General features: G+C 42.1%; 1 pseudogene; it reads right to left on the bottom strand.

The window, feature by feature from the left end:
* Positions 1-3273: 3273 nt before the first annotated feature.
* On the bottom strand, positions 3274-4254 carry LOC127394148 (olfactory receptor 6A2-like; annotated as a pseudogene).
* Between the last annotated feature and the right edge of the window lie 682 nt (positions 4255-4936).

Below are 4936 nucleotides of genomic sequence, written 5' to 3'. Positions count from 1 at the left end.
TTAAGTAAGGACTGTCTGGTTTAGGAAAAGCTGTCTGACAGCCAATATGTTGAGGACAATTTGTCTTGACAGGGAACTCAGGTGAAAGCAGTAAAGAGAATTTTGCATACAGCTAAATGACTCATAGTGCAGAAAGAAAAAGATGGACACATAAAACAGAAAACAAACTGAGACCTTCAGAGTAACAAAGATTTTGAAAATGCGGAGAACAGCAGGCAGTAAAACTAGTCTAGCTTCTGATACTGGGGGGCAGAAAGACTTCTTATGAAGAAAGACAGAATATGAAACCTGTTGGCCAGGTTGGTCAAACCAACACCAGGAAAGAGTACGTTCTACAAAATACTGTCTCATAAAGTGAATGGACCTGCTTATAAACACTTTGCACTTCTATTTAATGCAGATTTTAAAGACTTTTTCTATTAAGAAAAGCTCATAGATGCTATATATTTTGCAACAAGGTCTGTCACTTAAGTTTTAAAAGCCTGTTGTTTCTATTTGAGTGCTTAGTTTAGTCCAGACAACAAAATGGGGGGAAGATACATGACTCTAAGGCAGTGAAAGGAGAGTATTGGAAAACTCTGTAAGGTGAAAGATATTAAAAGACACTGAGAGAGGGCTGCTGGCTTATAAGGTGTCACATACTAAGGATGTAGTCACTGTTTAAGATCGCAAAAATCAGCAAAACCAAAGCAAACGTGAAAAAAATAAAATAAGGATTACTTGTTTTTTTTGGAGGAAGGGAGAAAAAGTTCTTATGAGGTCTAATGATATCTTATGATATCATTAGGGCTGTTTTGGGGTCTGTGCTGAGCAGCCCTGTACTTAATCATAAGAGCTTGGTGCGGGACAATAAACCTGTTATTCTGATTATATCATGTGTTTGACTTGCTTTCACAGTCAGAGTTTTAGGGTGATTTCTCTAGTGCTGGTGAGGGAGCTCAGAGGAACTGAGCTTTCTAACAGACTGTCTTGGGTTCAGATGGGCCATGTGAGGTTAAAAATAGAACCATAAGCCTTTATACATTTTATGTTCTATGATGTTCCTTAGTCCTAGGACAGGGAGAACATGAGGATTTTAAATGCATGAACCTCTGTGATCACATATATTGATAAAGCAGAGCAGCTTCACCCTCTGTGGCAGGAGCACACCTTGGAGGCTCCACTTGACATTTAAAAGCAGAATAGGAAATGAACATTAATATGTTCACAGTGAAAACTAAAATGGTCAAATTAGAATTGTGGAGGAGACAAGTGATGTGCATGGCATGTAGCTGTCTTCTGGGGACATATATCATTGAGTAGTTACAAGCTTGTGGAATTGATTGATCCTGAGTCTGTAACTCATGTAATGCAATGCAGGTAGAGTCTGACCATTCTAAACAGGATGAGTGATGAACAGTACAAAGTCTAGGCATTACAGGCCACCTAGCAAGGAGAACAGAATTCCCACCTACAATATTTAAGAGTTAAATGTCGTCAAATAGTAAAAATAAAGATGAATTTTTAATTAAAATGATTTTAAAATAATTTTTTATTTCACTTAAGAGAGGAGCATATCTGAGGATGCAGAATCATAGCATCATAGAGTTGTTGAGATTGGAATGCCTCGACAAGCTTGGCAGTTGTATTTGTTTTGCATGGCAAGGTTTTAGTAATGAGGGGGCCTGAAGGGTGATCTTTGTGAGAAGAAACCAGAGACTGTCCCCATATCAGAGACAGTTTCAGCCAGCTCCAAAACAGACCCACTGCTGCCTGAAACAGCCAGTCGGAGAAGCTGGTGGCACCTCTGTGATAACATACTTAAGAAAGGCTAAAACCAGTGGCAGATTTGAAGGAGAGAAGTGAGAAAAATGTGAGAGAAACAGCCCTGCAGACACCAAAATTAGTATAGAAAGAGGAGGAGGAGGTGCTCCATGCACTGAGACAGAGATTCCCCATCACCATGGAGAAGATCACAGTGAAGCATGTTGTCTCTCTGTGACTCATGGAGGACCACATTGCAGGAGATAACTACACTGCAGCCTATGGAGGACCCTGGCTGCAGCAGGTGCAGATAGCTTGAAGGAAGCTGCAGCCCATGGAGAGCCTGTGCTGGAGACAGGTCCTGGGAGGAACTGGAAGCCAGTGGGGGACCCATGTTGGAGCAGGCTGTGCCTGATAGACTTTAGAGTGGGGAGAAGACTCATGAAGTTCATGAAAAAATATATCCCTGGGAGGGACCTCATCCTAGAGCAGAGGAAAAGTATGAGGAAGGAGTGGCTCAGTATTATGAACTGACTGCAACTCCATTCTCCATCCCACTGCAGTACTTGGAAGGCAGGAGGTAGAAGAGTAAGAAATTAAGAAGTGTAGTTGAGCTTGGGAAGACCAGGTGTAGAGGGAAGGTGTCTTTAGTTTTGTCTTTTTTTTTCTTTTTTTTTTTTTTTTTTTTCCCCCTCACCATTCTGTTCTATTTGTACTTGGTAATAAATTAAATTAATTTTCCCTCAGTTGAGTCCTTTTTGCCCATGAGGGTAATTGGTAAATGATCTCTCTGTTCTTTATCTGAACCCATGAGATTTTTATCTTATTTTCTGCTTCTGTCTTTCTAAGGAGGGTCAATGAGAGAGTTGTTTGGTGGACATGTGGTCACCAGCCAAGGTTAACTCACTACAGCAGTCTCCCCAAATCATCCTCTGAAGTGAACGACTAGCAAGCAGGTAAATCTTTCTAGATACCCCGCAGGCTCACAGGTCAGGCCTTTATGTCTCACAGAGGGAACCCAGCCTATCACTGTGACTTGACACATCCTTGTAGCACTGCTGTGTGGTTCAGGTTCAGATGGCACTGATGCTTGTTTGGATAAATCATTCAGCCACCTATCTACTTCAAAAACATTGAAACCATTCTCTAGCTGCAGATCTACAGGGAGAAGAAGAGCCTTGCTTTTCTTGCCAGAGGTTACAAGCTTCCAGTCTTTACTCTCACAGTGCTTCCATTACCCAAGCTTCCATTACCCAGCCTGGTATGGACTCAGGATGGCTCACTCTCCTTCTGTACAGTTGGGAGTTCATGCTTTTCTTTCTGCAGGGTTTCAGAAGATTCTGTAATTCAATTTTATCAGCATCTCTGATATCATACACTCTGCTGACCTCCTTCCATTGCTCCTCCTCAACCCCTTCCCATATTTCAAGAAAAAAATATTTGAGTGGTCTTGCTTCAGCTTCTGAAGCACAAACCAGAGCTTTCATGAAGAGATTTAATAATAAAATCGAGTTATTTCTATGTGGTTTTCTAAGTGATACAATCTCTTCTGCCATTAAACTTGTTAAATGTTTCTGCAAGGAAACTTTTTCTGAAGATCTTTTTTAGTCCATCCTTGATTTCTTGGTTCCTCAGAGAGTAAATGATAGGATTGAAGAGAGGAATAACAACAGCATAAAGAGCAGACACGATTTTGTTTGTGTCATGAAGTGGAAGTGGTTTTGGCCTCACAGATGAAAATGCTTGTCACATAGAAGACAATGATCACTATAAGGTGGGAGGCACGGGTGGAGAAGGCTTTTTGGCAACCTTGTACAGATGAGATGTGAATGACAGTGAAGATTATATAGGTATAGGATAAGATTACTATGGAGAGAGGCATCAGGAGAATAAATAAGGCAGCTACAAAATCTATAAGAGCAACTCTTTCCATATCTGTGCAGGCTAAGTTCAAGAGAGGAGAAACATCACAGAAGAAATAGTTGATTATATTTGGTCCACAGTATGTTAGCTGAGAAAAAAAAAACACTTTGCATCCAGCAATTAAGAAAACAGTCAACCAAGATCCCATAGTAAGGAAGACACAGTGTGTCTCATGATAGTAGAGTAATGGAAAGGCTTGCAAATGACAACATAGTGATCATATGCCATGACAGCCAGGAGGAGGCATTCGGTGTTGCCCAGGCTGAGGAAGAAGTACAGCTGTGTCATGCATCCCACGAGGGATATTTGCTTTTTCACTGACACGAAGCTCAGCATTGTTTTGGGGAGTGTGACTGTCACATATCAGATCTCCAAGAAGGATAAATTACTCAGAAAGAAATACATGGGGGAGTGGAGGTTATAGTTTGTCCAGACAGTCAGGATGATGAAAATATTTTCTGCTAAAACCAAGACATATGCAATGAGAAATATTGCAAAGAAGAGACTCTGGAGTTGAGGAGCAACAGGAAATCCAAGGAGAATAAATTCTCTGACCAGGGTGTGATTGCTCACGTCCATGTCTTCCATCTACCTCTGTGTCCTGGTTAGAGCCAGGATAAAGCCAGTTTTTCTTTTGCTGATTCCTTTTTTCTTTTCAGTGAGCTTTCTTCAACTAGCAACTGCATGTTCTGCGAGGCTGATGAGACACTGGAATGTTTTTATAATTGCTGGGCCCTCAAGGTCGTGCCTTTGCTCTGCCGGCTCAGACACTGCGGGGGGATCTGTGGCCCCTCCATGGGAGGCTGGGTTAGATGAACAGCAGAACTGGCCAGAGATATTCCATCCCATATATCTACGTAGGCTCGGGGGAAGGTCGGAGATGACAGAAGAAAACTTCCTTCCTTCCTGCTTCGCTCTCTTGCTGCTTCGCTTCGCATCTCCGTCTCCCTTCTTCTCTCTCTCTTTCTTTCGTTTGTGGCCGGCGTCTGGGAAAACACCATCTGCCCATCATCGTCAACCCATCGACCTCAAGCCCTCCTGACCCTCGTAACTCTCTGCCTTTCTCCAGGAGCAGCTTCGGGATTCCTCAAAATTGTCTCGTCTGAGGAGAGTGCTGTGGGAGTTGCTGGGGGTGGGGGGAGGCGAGAGGCTTTTACCCACACCTTTGTATAATCACATATATATATATATATTCTCTCATATCACCCATTAGTTTTCTAATTAAAGCTGCACGGTTCAGTTTTCAATCTAGCCAAGTCTCTCTCTCTTT

The sequence above is a fragment of the Apus apus genome, chromosome 24 (assembly GCF_020740795.1).
Source record: "Apus apus isolate bApuApu2 chromosome 24, bApuApu2.pri.cur, whole genome shotgun sequence".
Lineage (NCBI taxonomy): Eukaryota > Metazoa > Chordata > Aves > Apodiformes > Apodidae > Apus > Apus apus.
The sequence above is the reverse complement of the archived record's forward strand: the minus strand, read 5'-3'. Positions and strand labels throughout refer to the sequence as shown.